Source organism: Podarcis muralis, chromosome 3, assembly GCF_964188315.1.
Source record: "Podarcis muralis chromosome 3, rPodMur119.hap1.1, whole genome shotgun sequence".
Lineage (NCBI taxonomy): Eukaryota > Metazoa > Chordata > Lepidosauria > Squamata > Lacertidae > Podarcis > Podarcis muralis.
The window spans coordinates 54,664,228-54,683,306 of NC_135657.1; the positions used below are offsets into that span (position 1 = coordinate 54,664,228).

A 19,079-nucleotide genomic window follows, 5' to 3' on the forward strand; every position below is an offset into this window, starting at 1 on the left:
TCTCTTCACAAGTGTACACATCCTTTACATATAATGCTACTTCTCCTCCCTCCTTCTTTGATCTATTCCTTTTGAGCAGGTTGTACCCTTCAATTTCTACATTCCAAATGACCTGTGCCAAAAATGTTCTTCAAACAAATGTGCCAAATATTATGCTGCCCTATAGATTTTGGTTGGTTGGCATCTGTCTGGCTTGAGAGACAATGGTGTGTGCCTCCAGGGGTGAAGTCAAACCACTGCATTAGTAGCACCAAAGTGATCTCCCCAAGGAACAAGCCTGGGCAGTGTGTATCAGCCTCACTGATGTAGTCCAAAGGACAGCAGAGCAATACAACCATCTTAGGACTCAGGATTTGTGTAGGGTTTACTCCTTAGCCTTTTCTTCTCCCAAAGTTATCCCAGAAGGCAGCAGAGGTTTAGGATCAGAGTTTCACTTCTTCTAGATTGGCTACCTTCCCAGGTTGACAAGCCCCATCTGCTTCTTTACAGCATGTGCAGAAACTGCCTTCTTGCCTGTTGAGGCCACTATTAGTCTTGTCTGCTCAAATGGAGCCTGTTTTTGCATGCAGGGTAAGTCCCTAACACACTGAGAGTTTGAGACCCATTGGCTACCCTCACTTGGTTTAGCCAGCCAAAGTTATTCCCAGGGTGTGGCTGCCGTCACAGGCTGGCAGCTTCTAGGAGCCACATATAAGAGCTAAGTCATGGGTAGGCAAACTAGGGCCCGGGGGCTTGATCCGGCCCAATCGACTTTTAAATCCGGCCCACGGACGGTCCAGGAATCAGTGTGTTTTTACATGAGTAGAATGTGTCCTTTTATTTTAATGCATCTCTGGGTTATTTGTGGGGCCTGCCTGGTGTTTTTACATGAGTAGAATGTGTGCTTTTATTTAAAATGCATCTCTGGGTTATTTGTAGGGCATAGGAATTCGTTTATTCCCCCCCCCCCAAAAAAAAATATAGCCCGCCCCCCCACAAGGTCTGAGGGACAGTGGATCAGCCCCCTGCTGAAAAGGTTTGCTGACCCCTGAGCTAAGTGCAGGCTGGGGATCAAAGGTGGGCAAACTAACACAAAAGAAGCACGATGTGTCCCCACCAAAGGTACTAACTTCCCTAACAGCCCATGCACCCTAGCCCTACAGCACAGAGCTGGAAACAGTGACCCTATTCTCCTTAATGTTGGGGGTAGCCTGTATAAGTATGTATGCACAGATTAACACTGAAGAAATTGTTTGCTACTAGGAAGGGTCCCCCCCTCTTTTAAAAGAAGGATTGCATTTTGTGCATCAGAATAATCACCTGTGTTGTGCAGTGCTGCTGAATTAGTGCATGAGAGTGCATAATTGGAACAAAGCTACACAGTTCACACAGTGCTTCAGAGCATTTGCCTATGCTAAATGGAAAGTAATGCATATTCCTAATTATTTAAGCATTGCTGTACATGATATACTGACTATGAACAGATGTAGGCATAGTCAAATACACTGTGGGCATATAATTCGCATGCCTAGTATGTGAACTATTTTTTATGCTTTCTGACTTGCTGATTGCTTGCTGTTGAACAACAGGCCATGAAAATATGTGCGAAGGAGAAAGATATAAATGTGAAAATACATGTGTGTGGTTTATGGGTTTGGTTATTTAAAAAAAGAAAAGGGGGAAATAGAACCATTCATTACTTTTGAGAAATATTCAATATGCTCCCCAAAGCATCTGGGGTTTACTTCAATTTTTATGCCAAATTACAGGCTGTGAATTCCAACGAGTTTTCTAGGCAAAGAATGTTGAACTGTGTTAATAATGGAGAAACCTCTGGTACTTTTGTCCATCTGTAACACTTGGTACCCCCCAAACTATGCTATGATTGTGATTTATATTATTTTTTCAAACATACTTGGTTTATTAAACCAACAACATGCTAAGCATAATTTCATTTTCCTTGCGGAGAACCTTACATTTTATTCATTATCTGGCTTCCAAAATCCCATTTAGTTATAGATTTTGATACATGGGCAGAGTCACAAGAAACAGTAACTCTCTGTGAAAATAGAACTGGAACCATTTGATGGGTGTGCTAGGAATTCCTGTATAAACAAATACCAAGATTTTAAAAGTAGCTGAAGCAAAACTGGCATGCCCTATGCATTTGTCTGAAGTATGTGTGGCTAATGTTTGATCAGCAAAATGTCAGAGGGGATCACAATTGTTCAGCAACTGGCCACACTTCTCATGCACTTCACAATGTTTCAGAAATGCATGGAGGAATCTGTTGTAATCCAGAAGAAATGAATCATGGCATGAAATCAGGCAAACGAAAACACTAAAGAACTGGGAGAGGGGAAGATATTGTCCAAAGTTGGTTGTGGGGTGGAGTTGCTGTATGGTCTCTACCCACAGACCTGCAGCTTTTCACATTGCCTGAGTGGAAGAAAGGAGCAACACCGCAATTGCAAAATGCAAATGGACTCTAGTGTAATTAGTAAGACAGGCCACCCTTCTTTGCAAAATCTTTGTAACATTAATGCACAACCCCACCATGTTTTTCCCTGACTCCAGTTCTTGTAAAAACAAATTCTGAATTCTAAAATAAACAAAACCCGCCCTATATGCTAACCATCACAACCAAAGTAAATTATTCCTCTGCCCATGCTACATTGTTTAATAAAATTAATTCTTCTTTTCCGGCCACTCTTCTCAGAGTAATTAGAATCTTATAGCAGCAAAGTTGAAGGAAATGTAACCATATGGATAGAATGTGGCAGGAGGATAGCAACTTTATTTGCGGACATTAGAGAGCCCAACTCAAATATTCATATACACATATGTAAATACAAAAGGATGTGGTTATTTAAAGGTCAATAACTGTATTCGGCTGTTGACTGAAATCTGCTTTGTCTGTGGTTTAAAAGTTTCCTGTACTTTACAATAAAACCACTAAATAAGCCACTATTCTTGGAATATGATGCCAATTAATAAAAACTATACAAAATATAAGTAGAAAATAAAAATGGATTTCTTATGCCCTGGAAATGTCAACAAAATGCCCAGTTCCAAATGGTATTTTTCATTGTATTTATTGCTTAGCCAGAGGTCAGAAAGCATCTTGTCATGAACAGCAATGCATTCCACAACACACAGTTTCCATGGATGGAGATAAAGAACAGCTTCCTTAAAAAAAAACCAAAAAACACCCAAGGGCCTCAATTAAATACACAAATTTCACACAACTTTAAAAAGCAAAGAGCGGCAAAAATGCCTAATTACACCTGTATACACATGACTGCACTTTTACTATGTGCTAAAGCTGAACAGTTCAAGATTAGAATTTTGCTTCCATACATTCCTATAAGATGATTAGTATTATCATAAAGGCATGACTAGAAAGCAGGTATGCTTCATATATAGAACATACTTGAGCAGCAACATATGTAGAACTTATTAAATAAATAATTATTATTTATTATTATTAAATAATAATAGCATGTGTAGGTATTTAAGATCACATCTACTGATTCATCATAAAATTTCCCAGGCACAATCTGAAGTGTTGGTGCTGACCTTTAAAGCCCTAAAATGTCTCAAAACAGTATACCTGAAGGAGTGTCTCCACCGCCATTGTTCAGCCCAGACACTGAGGTCCAGCTCCGAGGGCCTTCTGGCCATTCTCTCACTGCAAGAAGTGAGGCTACAGGGAACCAGGCAGAGGGCCTTCTCAGTAGTGGTGCCCACCCTGTGGAACACCCTCCCATCAGATGTCAAGGAAATAAACAACTATAGTCGTACCTTGGAAGTCGAACAGAATCCATTCCAGAAGTCCGTTCGACTTCCAAAACGTTCAGAAACCAAAGCACAGCTTCTGATTGGCTGAAGGAAGCTCCTGCAGCCAATCGGAAGCAGCGGAAGCCCCATCAGATATTCGGCTTCCAAAAATAGTTCGCAAACTGGAACAGTCACTTCTGGGTTTGCAGCGTTCGGGAGCCAAAACGTTCGAAAACTCAGCTGTTTGAAAGCCAAGGTACGGCTGTATCTGACTTTTAGAAGACATCTGAAGGCAGCCCTGTTTAGGGAAGTTATTGTTTTCTGATGTTTTATCGCTTTATTTTTATTATTAATAATAATAATATTCTGTTGGGAGCCACCCAGGGTGGCTGGGGAAACCCAGCTAGATGGGCAGGGTATAAATAATAAAATAAATAATAATAATAATAATAATAATAATAATAATAATAATAATAATAATAATAATAATATCATTATTATTATTTATCCCAATAAAACTAGTAACCCTAAACCTGACAGACCATGGCCATAAAAGGCTATTTCAAAACTGCAATTCTGTGTACTCTTGGGTATATAAGTTCTTACTCAGAAGTTGAATCCTTGAACGTCTATTTTCTTTTGTCATTGCACCCCCGATCTTCTGCTCAGGTTAGCCACCGTGTTGGTCACAATAGATGCAAACAATGAAAGAGGCCCAAACTATTCAAAAAGCAAACACTACCCTAGATGACCCTACAGGTTCACAATTATTTAAATAAAATGTTGTACACAGTAGAATTCAGAGGCCTCTATAAACACACACACACTCAATAAATACTATAGGACAGAAACATCACATACATATTACAAAGCACACATGATTTCAAAAAAAGCAACTCTCTTAGGGAGAACAGAAATCATACCCACATCCTGATACCATTTACAAAGTTATCACCTCATTGCTAGAAATTGTGCTAGTTTCTGTCTTTACTCCAGATAAGGTTGCACCACATAGAATAAACACATAAACCCTTATCTGACCACTGACATCAGGGTCTTTTCGTTCACTACAACTAACATCAGCATACGCCAAAGCAGTCACACACCATACTTCTACAAAGGAGATGGGAATCTCTTTTGATGACACAAAAAGCAGATTGGTAACTGACACAGTGCATCACTATTCATGCTTCTAATGTTACATTTAAAGGGGGAAGCAATGCACTTCTCCTAGGAGATACAAGGTTCTCCATTGGTGGAAAAAACTCATGCCAACACATGAAGGAGGATGCATACAGTGGTACCTTTGGTTACGTACTTAATTAGTTCCGGAGGTCCATTCTTAACCTGAAGCACCACTTTAGCTAATGGGGCCTCCCGCTGCCGCTGCGCCGCCAGAGCACGATTTCTGTTCTCATCCTGAAGCAAAGTTCTTAACCTGGGGTACTATTTCTGGGTTAGCGGGTTCTGTAACCTGAAGCGTATGTAACCCGAGGTACCACTGTAATTAACTCTTAATATATCAGAAATGCACGTAAAATGCAGATTGGTTTCTTCCACTTTGAGTCCCAAACTGATATATATTTTCTGAACTAACTTTTGTCAAATCTTTGAACTTATAAAATATACTGATTATTAAGGACAGATTCATGCATGGAAACCAGACAGTGTTTCTCTCCTCCATAGATGCCTGCTCAACCATTCCTGGATACAATATTACCTGGTAAGCGAATTGTCACTACAGAGGTATCAGTGTGGTGCTATTTCCACAATCATGGCATCCTTTTTTTTAGGTCTGAATCAGACATAAAATGAATAACTGATTTCAGACTTTATATGAATAATTACTCTGGTCTTAAGAATTCACTAAGTCTGTGTTTGTTTGTTTGTTTGTTTGTTTGTTTGTTTGTTTGTTTGAAAGGTCTTTCTACTGCTTAATTACTACTACTACTACTACTACTACAACAACAACAACAACAACAACAATCTTTATTATGGTCCAGAGTCCCAACAAAACATTACAAATCAATACAGAGTTCATACAGCCTACCTCCAGGTTAATCAAGCACTTTGTTTGGAATATAGGGCTCATTTGAACTTGCAACTACTGCTTAATTGTTAAAACCTCTAAGTGATTTATCCTGTTTTCTTCTTTGCAGCTCTTGAAGCTACTATCATGGATCACACAGTGCCTGCTCCTGGCAAACAGCAAACCACCAGTGCCTGCATGGAAATACAAGTGTGCAGAAATCTGGCAACACAGCAATATGCCCATCCATGTGTGTGCATCCTTTGGAAATAGTTCTTGAGAGCCCAGAGGCTGATCAAAAGCAGAAACTCTAGAATAAATTTCCTATTTTGTCTCCAGTACTCAAAAAGTATTATTTTAGCCAATATGTATCTTATATATCACAATGGAGATTATGCTTCATTCTCTAACAGCAGATCAAGCACAAGACTAAGGAGTGGTTCCACACTTTATGCAGCATTCATGTTTGCCACAGATACACTAATGTTGTGCTAGTCTTTCCTTTGGCAAATACAAAGTATAAGTGACAGATCTGTATGCACAACCATCAGACATCTACCAAGTAATCAGGGCTCCTGGGAATGCCAATATAGATATTTCAGGATGTTCATCTGACAATTCCACTTAAGGAGTTTGCTGAAGGAAACCACCCAGAGCAAACATGTTTGGAGTGTGAGATGCAGAGCCATTTTGTATAGTATACCTACTCGGCCATATTACTGTGGCTAAGCTGAAATTTGAAGCTGCATAGCAACTTATCAAATATAATTAATGAAATACCAAATCTCAGTGATGCAGGGCAGATACAGAAAAAACAAAAAAGTCAACCTTCCCAAAGAATGAGAGTATTCAATTTCATATGGAAAGTAGAGAATAGGTTACATAAAGATCTTTTGCATGGTTCAAGCAAATAGCTATCCTCTGCTGCAAGTGAGACAAGGCCAAAGCTTTTATCATGTTTACAGGTATTATGGCAATTCACAAACAAATAAATGGAAACAAATAAATATTTTCCCTTCATATACAGTGGTACCTTGGGTTACAGACACTTCGGGTTACGAGTTTTCAGGTTATGGACCACGGGAAACCTGGAAGTACCGGAAAGGGTTACTTCCGGGTTTCGCCACTAGTCCATGCGTCACGGATTACGTCTGCAACCTGAGCTTCCACTGTATTTAAAATACTACATGGAGTAATATGGGTTCAGTCTACACTCCAGTGCTAATCACCACCTTTCTGTTTTTGAGCAAACTCTGTATTTCCAGAATTGTAAGAGAAAAACACATGTGCCTGTAGTATCCTAATGATGCAAAGTGACTCAATTAATTAGAATGATGTGTTTCCTCTCTTGGCCACTCTCCCTCTTTCTGTAAAGTAGGAATTTCCTTTTGGGCAAGCTAAGTTGTTATTGCTCTGATAGCTACAAAGAATGGAGACTAACTTACATTTTTCACAATAGACGAAACAGGTTTAACTTCTTGATGTGCAGCCTTTATTATTTAGCATAAGAGCACAATCCGCAAGCCTGAGTGGTGAAAATATTACAAAGAAAGTAAGTTTGCACATGATTTATGGGTCATTACTTAGATAACCCACTGCTAGTCCAGAAGTGTGACTGCTATTCATATGGGTCTATGTCCTGTGAATCAACTGGTGTAAAGGGGCCATAAAGAGGTAGGCTAACAAGGTAGGGGGTGGAGGAGAGGAGCGTATGGACCTACTCAAACATAACTCTGTTCACATGGATGTCACCACTTCTGTGCACTGGAAGCCCCATAAGGCAGGGATTGCCCAGCCACTTAGGAAATTTCCACTCTACTTCACATACTGCCTTCCAAGAGATACTGTAGGTGACTGTAACAATGCACAACTTAAATTTTCACGCTGCTACTGTCATCATACACACCATGTGACACTCCCCCTCCATTCCTAACACTGGCTTCCAATCTGTCCTGTAATCTTTAGAAGCTCCTTAAAGCTTACTTTCAAAGTCCTCAGTGGTCTTGCCCATCTCTGTGTCCATACATCCTTGTCCTTCTTAGTGCCTTGAACTCTACCACTTTCAGCCTCCTGAATGATTTCTCTCTCCCTTAAATGACTTATCCATTATCTTGTGCCTGGAAGACACTCACAGGTTGCCCTCTCTTTCTTCAAAGCCAACCTAAAAAAACAGTGTTTTCCACAGAACCTTTGCCTCTCCTCTCCTCTGCTACTATAACCATGCTTTCTAGTATGTTTACATGTAATCATACAGATTTGTCCCCCATTACCTTTCCCTTGTAGTCATCTCTTTCTTCATAATATAGACTGTAAGCTCCCTTAGGCAGGGGCCCATCTTTCCAACACTTCCTATCCTACAAAGCGCTACATACATAGATAAAAGGTAAAGGGACCCCTGACCATTAGGTCCAGTCATGGCCGACTCTGGGGTTGCAGCGCTCATCTCGCTTTATTGGCCGAGGGAGCCGGTGTACAGCTTCCGGGTCATGTGGCCAGCATGACTAAGCCGCTTCTGGTGAACACCGTTTACCTTCCCGCCGGAGCAGTACCTATTTATCTACTTGCACTTTGACGTGCTTTCGAACTGCTAGGTTTGCAGGAGCAGGGACCGAGCAGCGGGAGCTCACCCCATCACAGGTCAAACTGCTGACCTTCTGATCAGCAAGTCCTAGGCTCTGTGGTTTAACCCACAACGCCACCCGCGTCCCTACATAAATAGTTAGTACTATGTAAACAGTAATATAAAACGGTAATATGGAAAGCAGTATTATCCAGGAGTCCAGAGCCTCTAGAATCTAGATTATTCAGGTTTAGTGTAATTTTTCCTTTTAAAAATGATCCAGGTTTCTCAGGGAGTAACATGAGAACACATAAGACAGGACTATTCAATGCTTAAGTAGTATTGCAATGTTTATAGCTAACTTTTCCCATGGGAGATGCTTAAATCTGTTCACTTTTACTTTATAACTAGCGAGTGTGAATATGTTCTTTTTTATAACTAATATTCATTAAAAAGAGATGGAACAAAGACACTTTTAATCGATGCACTAGAAAATAAACCTATTTACAACTGGTAAATGGTTAGTAGCTAATTATTCCTGCTGGTGTGGCACTTGCAAATAGCTTTCGAAAGAGAATATGCATTTCCATGGTTACACAGTATGAATGTTTTCAAGAACCAAAGTAAGTGGACTATGAAATAATCTCAGTGCAAGAGATGATTTGCATCAAACACACTTAACACCTATAGGATGTGCTTGTTTGATAACCATGCCATTATCACGATTCCCAGTAGCTTACTGTATATTGCATGCATCTTTATGCAGAAAACCAAAAAGCATTACGATAAGCATTGATGAACAGGTTTATTTAGTTTCAAGCAGAGCTCTGGGTGGAGCAAGAAAAACAGCATTCACAAAGTCACTGCAGAGACTCCTTATACTTTCATACCATCAAGATACCATCTCAAAACCAATGGAAGTCATATACACATAACCCAAGGTCACAAGTTTTATTAAAATTATTTCCCATTGCTAAATCCAAAATTCTCCTTACAAGTTTGTTTGACATTTTAAACATTTACCCACTGCTGTAGCGTTTTTTAAAAGATAGTAATCTCTACAAATTTTGGCACACTACTACGTGAGATTTTATTGTTTAACAAAAAAAATGATATTTTGTCATGTTCTGTTTGCAAACTGCTTAGAGATTTTCCTTTCAGAAATGTAAAGCAGTATAGAATTGATTTAAATAAATAAAAGACTATTCTAGTATAATATACAGATTTTTTTATTTTAAAAAGTATTGAAGTACAGAAGATGAAGAATCCTAAATTCAAGAAAGGAATTAAAAGCAGGTGCCTCTTGTTTTAATAAGTAGGTCACCCACCACAGCAGCTGGGGGAAGGGAGACACTATACATGAGTGGGAGAAATTGGACGTGGCAGCCACATCTTATTTGTGAATAATAGCCTTATCACAACACTCAGATGACTTAATAATTACAAGTGTCACCAGCAGCAAGTGCTTGGGGTTTGTAGAACCTTCAGCTCAGCAAGAGCTCCAGCTGCACAGAATTTAGTGCAAGGCTCCACGTCTTCAGATAAAGGCCAATTTCCAAAGATTCAGGAGTGTGAAGGGGCATCTTTAATAACCCATGTCCTAAACCATGAATCCACAATTCCCTCTCATCATCATTCTTTGTTACCAAAGCATGTAGCTAGCAAACACCTTTGTTTCTAGTTCCACTCTCTTTCAAGAAAGATAGGGATACTTTTTTTTACAAAGTATCCCAAACATATGGACTTCCCAAAGCTACATTTCTGTAATAATAATAATAATTTATTATTTATACCCCGCCCATCTGGCTGAGTTTCCCCAGCCACTCTGGGCGGCTCCCAATCAGTGTTAAAAACAGTACAGCATTACATATTAAAAACTTCCCTGAACAGGGCTGCCTTAAGATGTCTTCTGAATATCAGGTAATTATTTATCTCTTTGACATCTAATGGGAGGGCGTTCCACAGGGCGGGCGCCACTACCGAGAAGGCCCTCTGTCTGGTTCCCTGTAGCCTCACTTCTCGCAATGAGGGAACCGCCAGAAGGCCCTCGGCGCTGGATCTCAGTGTCCGGGCTGAATGATGGGGGTGGAGACGCTCCTTCAGGTATACAGGACCGAGGCCGTTTAGGGCTTTAAAGGTCAGCACCAACACTTTGAATCGTGCTCGGAAACGTACTGGGAGCCAATGCAGGTCTCTCAGAACCGGTGTTATATGGTCCCGGCGGCCACTCCCAGTCACCAGTCTAGCTGCCGCATTCTGGATTAATTGCAGTTTCCGGGTCACCTTCAAAGGTAGCCCCACGTAGAGCGCGTTGCAGTAGTCCAAGCGTGAGATAACTAGAGCAACAAACAAGCAAACTTCTTTCAGTCTCCTGTATTCCTAGTTTTAAGCTTTGGTCTGTCTTTGTATAAAATTAATCTACTCCTCTAACCCCAGTGCTCTGGGCTGTAATGCATGCTGCATCTGTAAATCAGGGAGAGGTCAGAGACAATTTTTAGAAGAGTTGAAAGCAGTTTGAGAGGGACAGTGGTCTGGATGGTGTACATATTTTCTTTGTCCCACTGGTGCTACTGTGAGAGAGAGAGAGAGAGAGAGAGAGAGAGAGATGATAGATAGATGATGATAGATAGATAGATAGATAGATAGATAGATAGATAGATAGATGATAGATAGATATGAGAACCATACTGAACTAGTTTACCAAAGGCAAAAATAGGATGAGAGTATATACCATGGGCAACAATCTCCCCACCCCCTAGGGGGGGAAAGCACCTATTATCTGCCTCCAGCCTTTGTTAAATAACAGCTCTACAAACAAACCAAAGACTTGGAGACAATCTTGCTTAGCAGCTTTCTCCTTTTCTTTTCTTTTTTGCATGTTCAGTACTACGCAGGAAAGCTATTAAACACTTCAAGAAGAAAGCAATATTTATTATGAGTTACTGTATTTGTACAGCACATCCAGCCAGGACCTCCAGCAGCAAAAGTTCAGAAACATTTTCATAACAACTACCATGCTTATTTTTAGTATCCTCTTGGATGCTTTCTGATTAAAGAACTGCAGTGAAATTATCCAGACACTCTGGTAGGCGTGCCTTTCTGTGATGGGCACCAAGGAAAGCATACGCACACAGAAACATTTTGAAACAAGAACTTAAGAATTCAAATGTAGTTCAAAATAACTTCAAAAACACAAAACTACAGAAAATTTAACTAATCCAGCTATGGTGGTGCCTTTTGTAATTGTTTTATTGTTGGGATGTTATTGTATTTTACCATGTTGTTCTCCCTTAATATTGGCAGTATAGAAACCTCTGAAAAAAATAAATAAATGCACAAGATAGCTTGGCTGTTATGGGGTGTGTAGCCAGGCTAATGCTCTCTGCTGACGCACACACAAGTTCCTATCTTTGTACTCTGAATTGCTGTGGGCTAATAACTGCTCTCTAGATCCATGCTGGAAATCAATGATCACTCCGATTAAGAGTTAAATGCTTTAAAAAGGTGGGTAACTAAAACAGGTGTTATAATATCAAGGACATGCCAAGGGCAGAGTCACATAGGCGGTCGTTGTCCTCCTGGACTAGTAGGTTAGCACACAATTTAGAAATGCATTAAAAATATGGCAGTGTTCCCACAACTTTCCACAGCACAGATTCTACCAACTAGACCACAGGCTAGCTTGTGAGCAGATCAGAAACCCACTCCAAAAAAGATTCGTGCTCATGCCTTAAATAGCCCACCACACAGCCTTAAGGCTGCAATCCTAAACACACGCGCTGGATAACAAATCCCACCGAACATTGTGGGGCTTGAGTTGCTTCTGATTAAGCCTGCATAGGGTTCCCCTACAAGTTCCAGAAGGAAGAATTCCTTTGATTAGAACGGGCGCCGCCTAGTCAAGCAAAACTCGCAGCTGAAGTGATTACCAAGCATCAAGCAAATACACCACGGCTGGGAATCCATCCCAGGAAAGTAAACCTGTCGTCTTCTTCAGCGGGTCTACGCCGGAGCAAACAAGAGGCGGGAGACATACATCTATCCCAGTAGAGTTTTCACACCCCGCCACCTTCCAGAAGGAAACCATTTTAAAAAAAAACAACCCCAAAAGCTGAGCTTTGCAGTGTTAAAGCAACTTGAGGAGAGGGCGGCGGCTTCGAGCTTCGTAGCTCACCTCCAACCTAAACAAGAGAAGTTCTGAAGGCGCCTCAGGGTGCTACCCGAATCAGTTCAGGTCTTAGATGGGCTGCACCCATTAATTTCAGCCGGTCTACCCCGAGAACGTGCTGGTGGGACAAGCCTTACGAATTCAAGGGAAGACACTCGAAAAGCCCTCTGGAAGGATGCCCCGTCCTCCTTACCTCGGGGTAAGCCAGCAGCGTTTCCTTCCGAGGAGACCCGCGCAAGGGTGAGCTGAGCCGTCCGCCTCCGAGGGCGGCCGCCGAGCTGCTGTTCTGTGTGCTGACAAGAACAACTCAGCCCCTCTGGAATGGGCTTCCTCCTCCCCTCGAGAGCTCGCCCTCGCTTTCCACCAGAGGGGAAGCGGCTTTCTCCGCCCCGCGGGCTCTTCTTCCACGCACAGGCTCTCCCCCGGCGGGCTAGTACAAATCCCAAACAAACGCAGCCCCGCCTCGCGCCGCTCACAGACCCAGCAGCAGCAGCAGCAGCAGCAGGCGGCCTCCCCGCGGCAAGGAGGCCAATGGGAAAACGCCGAGGGAGCCGAGTTGCTCGCGCCTCGGAGGTCGCTCGGAAAGTGGCCGGCGCGCGCGCGGAGGGCGGCTGCTTGGGCGCGGGCTCCTGCTGGACTCTGCTCCGCACAGCCGACAAACAGCAACACACGAGCAGCAACTCCTCCTCCTCCAGCTCCGCCCCTGCCGGGCGGCTGCCACCTAACACTCCTCGACGTCTTGCGCGGGAGAGCGAATATCAGGGCAGAAGCTGCCGGTCTGTGGCGGCGGGGCAGTCCGGGCGGGAGGCAGGCTGAGCAGCAGGGCCCCAAAGGCAGAGGACAGGCCTGGCTTTCCATCCTAGAAGGAGGGGGCGGGGGGGGCACAGGCAGGGGCCGCATGACTTCTCGTTCCTTCCTCAAGAGCTGCGCTCTGAAATGTTGTGTGTCTGAGGTAGTTTGTTTTCATAGGACCGCCGACACCTATTGAACACACATTGCTATCGAAAGGGCCTTGAGACAATTAAAGGCTGGCCTAAGGGATATGGCTGCCTGAGGGACCTGGGAAGCTGCCTTATAGTAGGGTTACCAGACGTCCCCGGATTTGCAAATCTGTCCCCGGACAAATTCCGTCCCCGGAATGTCCCCAGATTTGCACATCTGTCCTTGGGAAACGTGGCAGTGGCAGCCTCAGCAGCCCAGAGCCAGCCTGGTAGCGCAGTTGGCTCTGGCTGGCTCTGGGCTGCTGGCTGCCTCCGCCACTGCCAAAGGGGAACCGGGGACGTCCAGTGGTACAGATCTCCTTCCCCCTTCCCCCTTTGATTTGACTGATGGGGGAGGCTCGGGAGTTGTGGGTGGGCGGCCACTGGCCTGGAGAGGCACAAGGTGCATGGTTTCTCTGCCAGGCAAGGTGCAAAGCCCTTCTTTCGCACCCTGTGAAACATAAATGCGCAGAGTTTTTTAAAAACTGGGCAACGGCGCACCATGACTCCCAAGCCTCCCCTGATCTCCTGCCCCCTTCCCCCTTTCTTTTGACAGATCAGGGGAGGCTCGGGAGCCACAGGCAGGCACCATTGCCCAGTTTTTTTAAAAAACTCTGCACAGCTTGTTCCACCCTGTTTCCTAGGAAACTTTCCTGCCTCTCAGTGACAGCAGGTTGGCTCCTCAGTGCTTTTAGGCTAATAGGGTGAATGTCTCACAAGGTGCTGGAAGGAAACAATACAAATGAGACAAAATAGATACAGTGGTGCCTCTGGTTACGTACTTAATTCGTTCCGGAGGTCCGTTCTTAACCTGAAACTGTTCTTAACCTGAAGCATCACTTTAGCTAATGGGGCCTCCCGCTGCTGCACTACTTAACCTGAAGCACCACTTTAGCTATTGGGGTCTCCCGCTGCTGCTTTCTGTTCTCATCCTTAAGCAAAGTTCTTAGCACTGAGGTAATATTTCTGGGTTAGCGGAGTCTGTAACCTGAAGCGTATGTAACCCGAGGTACCACTGTACTAGCTTGGCACATCCACACATTTACCCTACACATCTGTGTAGAATGTTAGTGAGACTGGAGAGACCTTTGGGAGGCTGCCTGCCACATTTGGTTAGTAGATTGGATTTGACTTGCTGCCAGTAGTGCATTCAGGGCAGGACTTGGGGGCAGGTGTCCAAGAGTCCACTCAGGAAAATAAGCACAAGGGCCCTCAATTCCAGTAGAGCTGGCTTACCACGTTCTGAAGTGAGGTAATAATCAATGCTGTCTAAAGAATGCACCGCAACTTGCTGCATCACAAACTCTGCAAAGCTGCCCTGAGGAATGTTCCAAACATTTTACATACGTGTGTGAAGGGGAGGGGAGGCCCCTGCACCATCATACATAATTACAGCATATGTCTTTCTTTTTTCTGTTCTTTGTCTGAATGCATATGAACTGAAAATCTGTGGCCAAATGCAGCTTCCTCCCCAATATGTGTACACATGACAGGTGGAATTTTCACAGAACATGGAACACATGTTTTACTGACTTACAGTCATACGTGCCCCGAAAGGTAAAATGCAACTACTCTATTAGAAAGGGGGAATCCAGCTAAATTGGACGTTGAAGGGTCAAGGAAAAAATGAACCTGTGACACGAGGCAGAACATAATGTACACACATATACAAACACAATCTATAGAGGGCAACTGTACAAAGGAAGCTAATTATGAGAACAGAAATTAAGTGAAAGAAGCTCTGTTTCCTATGCTGATTTAATTTCACTGGGAGACTCCCTTAAATCAGGCTTTGTCAGAACTCCCAGTGGGTATAGTTCACAATGATGGTGGCTATATTAAAATCATTGTGAGGAAAATGGATAAGAACAATGGCTAGGTTGCTAGGAGGTAGCCAGTTGGAGGGATGAAAGGGGCCCGATACTCTTTGGGAGAGAAAGGAGAATTGTCTAGAAATACCCAAATGGCTGTTCTGTTTTGTGTGCTGAAGTTTGGGCAAAACAGAAACCCCACTGCTGGATTAGATTAATGTGTCTTTCCTCCCTCTATGACATAATCCCAAATGTATGTTTTGCTATTCCGCTATACCACTCCCGCCACTGTGTTGTGTTGAGGGTAAGCCTGTCTCTCCATTGGAATATCTTGGTCTTCAACATAACCACTAAGTGATCTAATTTCAGTTGAGCTTTTATATTAAAAAAATTATTTCTGGCTGTCCGTCTGGGCAGAATTCTTCATCTCTTCTTTCACTGTGTTGTGTGTGTGTTTGAGCTTACCACTAAACTGGTGTTTTCACATTCTTTGAAAATTACTTTTTTATGCTAGCAAGACAACAGAAAAGGAACCCCCCCTCCCAACTTTTACATTACAAGCAAACCAGATGTGTGGATAGAGTCATTATATAGTTAATCACCACCAGAGGCCTGTTCAGGCATCTGCATGAACATGAGAGGGCTTAAAGCCTGGGGAGGGGGAAGGAGAGGGTGTGTCTGCAGGGTTCACAATTGTGTGGAGGCTTCTAAGCATGTAGAAGACCCCTTCAGACATTTGGGCTGAATGTGCAAAGGTTTGATGAGGAACCCATGCATGCAGAGACATTGTGGCAGGGATTGTGTGCTCATTCCACTCCCTCCTCCCCCAACTGTAAGTCACTTTCAGACTGTTGCTATTCTTCAGTGCATTCAGTCACATTGGCAAGTTCAGGTTGCACAATTAAGATTGATTGTGCCTTGTGCCACACACTTGCATCCCCAAAAGAAAGGACTTTTTTTTTCATGAGGAAAGCGAACAAACTGCAAACTGTGGATTTGATGCTGATGAAGAAGAACTTGTTGTTATGCAAAGGACTTAACCCTTCCCAAAGCACTAGAGCAGACAAGGCAATCTAAGTAAAGTCCAGAAGAGGGACAAATGATCTGGAAATGGTGACTTCTAGTTCACGAAACAGTAGAAGCAGTTGCAGCATCCCTTTTGAAAATGGAAAATTGACTTTTCATGTCTCTCCAAAAGCAGAAAAAGGAAAGTCCAGAAAAGGCAGTCCAGCCATTAAAAAAACACCTGGCAGCAACAAGAGGCACCCTTTTAGAAAGCATACCTGGCAGGCGCATACCTTGCCTAGCCAGAGGAGCATAATGTGGGAAATGTTCCAAAGCAGGCCAGTTTGCCATTCAATGCCGTACCCAGTCAGATGGTGCAAAAAGCGTCAGGAGCTTTAAAGGGCTAGTTTTATAATCTGGAAAGACACTAACCCTCACAGAAGAATAAGCTACTGGTGGGACAACCATTAATTTCAGAATAGATTCTGGATCTGATGCCCCCGTTATTTCAGAGAAGATTTCCAAGACTTTCGGAGAAGACTTACCCCCACCTGCATAAGATTCGACAACTAGCACTCACAATCCTCAAGCAAACTGGGAAGCAGCAAAAAAAGCACACATTGCAAACAGAACAACCTGCTTATTGATCTTTTAAGTTTATGGGTAGCCCAGTGGAATTGCTAAAGGGAAACCACCCATTCTGTTGTGGTAAACCCTGGAAAAAGTTGCTGTTTCAGACTGAAAGAAGTTATAAGCATTTCTATAACCTGTGCGAGGATTAAAAAAACATGGCAGACTCTAGGTACCATATGGAATGGGGGAGGAGGGATGGAACGAAACACACAGATCAGATTCTGTTGATTCTTGACACTGAATGCTTAACAGGAGCTAACAAGACCTTTCTCTTATTGGAAAATATACAAATGCAAAAGGACTACCTGAAAATGGAAATTCATCTACTGAGAGCTTTCTCACACTCCATGGGGTGACCAAGAACAATATAAAGTGTTTATATTTATCTCTACCCTGCATAACTTGTGACCTGCCAGGGTTAGGGAGCAAGCCTTATCCTTAGTGTACATGGCAGTTATTTCCAGAACTAAACCTTCAGCAATGCCACTATGTACATTCAGTACATTTTGGGGTAAAGATAAAAGAGGTGCTAGTACTCATATATTGATAAAAGTGCCATGGGTGTCAGCCCCAAATGTCAGCCATGGGCAGGAGAGAGAGAGAGAGAGAGAGAGAGAGAGAGAGAGAGAGAGAGAGAGAGAGAGAGAGAGAGAGATAGATATGCTGGTACTCCATGCCATTGAGTACTGTTACAAAAAAAGAAAAAGAAGGGGGGGGAGCCTTGGCTATATTCACGAATTGTTCAGTTCATATTGCATAAAATTAGCAGGGGTGCCTAGGGTTACCATTCCCACCCCAATCTGGATCCTGTGTCTGGTAGGTAGAATTTCAGTAGCTGAATATTTACCTGGTGTGGAAATGCTATGTAAATATCAACAGCACTAGAGTTGCTCCAGAAAACGCTAGCAGCCCCACATCCACTGTGGGTACCCACAATATATCCTATAAATGCCCCATATTTTTTTTCCACCATGTATATAGTGTTATCAGTCGCATATCTGCCAAATTTAGTAGCATGCAAAATAGCCTTCGCCATCCATGTGATCAAAATATCTAGCAATGGGCTCTACCAAATGTCCCTTTTCACAGGAGGCAGTGAGCTGCATGTTAACTGATCCGACGATGATAATAAAGAAGCTTCACAGAACAGATACTTGTGTCCAGATGGTTTATAACTTAGGCAATATGTGTTGCAAATCATTGTTCTGCCGCAAAACCATAGCTGAAATTTCAAAACGTGATTCCTTCCAGGCAACCACATGGTATTAATATTCTGTGTTAGTTTAACATTGTCAATAGCTGTTTCATTAGCGCAATTCTGAGCTGGGAATTAACCCCAAGAAGGTCTGAAGGGATTAAGCAGGAAAGCTAGTCCAAATGAGAAGAAATAGCTGTGTACACACCATCCCCAAATTTAGCTCAGATTATGGGGATTAATCCAGTTTAATGACTTCACGAATTGAGAACAAACCTGAGCTATCACTGGCCTGCAATGCAACTTTTTAAACCCAGGGTGCCCCTTCCCATCCTCATGTATGTCTGCCTCATGACACTGCATGTGGGAGTTTGCAGTGGTTGGGGGGTGGGGAACAACCATGGTAGATCACTTGCAGCAGAAAATCAGCGGCTACAGGAAGGATTAAGCCTTCTTCCTCCATTACAAATTTCCCCCTCACCCACAGCTCCCAAAAGTAATATGTATATGCCTGCCCAGAGCAGGCATTTTAAAGTCAATTCAAGTGCTCAAATTATTATAGAGATGGGGACCCCCTCCCCATAATGAAACCCACAAGCTTCCAGTTCTTCAATTACCCCCATGTTTAGGCAAATCATGCACGGGGCTGCTAAAAACAGCATCTAAGAGAAAGCATCACAAAAGAGAGAGCGTGTAGTTCCTTTTTCCAATGCAATCTGATCCTTTAGATCACTTGCAGTGGTTTAGTTACAATGGAACCAGACGGACGGCCCTGGTCCTCCTCCTCATCTCCCAAACAGCATCCTGGAACAACAGGACCTCAGTTACAATCACTAAACCTCTCTGGACCTACAAGTGATATAATGCATAAACAGCTGGCTCTTTGTTTCACATTTCCCAATTTGTTCAATTTATGGTGTGTTACTAGAAGAAAAACAA

At 42.9% G+C, this 19,079-nt stretch overlaps 1 protein-coding gene and 1 long non-coding RNA gene across 11 annotated transcripts in view; one reads left to right on the forward strand and one right to left on the reverse strand.

Moving 5' to 3' along the window:
* The window catches only part of LOC114594276 (uncharacterized), a 29,755-nt gene extending 23,628 nt beyond the window's left edge, over positions 1-6,127 (forward strand). Inside the window, exons 3-4 of one of the 2 annotated variants that reach the window (XR_003705927.2) lie at positions 5,405-5,482; positions 5,919-6,127. This is a non-coding gene — a long non-coding RNA (uncharacterized LOC114594276). The remainder of the gene's footprint in view (positions 1-5,404; positions 5,483-5,918) is intronic. The other variant, XR_003705928.2, reaches the window with a different exon arrangement.
* Positions 1-13,156, reverse strand: part of TIAM2 (TIAM Rac1 associated GEF 2) — a 129,107-nt gene extending 115,951 nt beyond the window's left edge. For 5 of the 9 annotated variants that reach the window (XM_077925881.1, XM_077925880.1, XM_077925879.1 and 2 more), the window contains exon 1: positions 12,710-13,156. The gene's annotated coding sequence lies outside the window, so the exon portion shown is untranslated. The remainder of the gene's footprint in view (positions 1-12,709) is intronic. The other 4 variants (XM_028723725.2, XM_028723726.2, XM_028723723.2 and 1 more) reach the window with 1 other exon arrangement.
* Between the last annotated feature and the right edge of the window lie 5,923 nt (positions 13,157-19,079).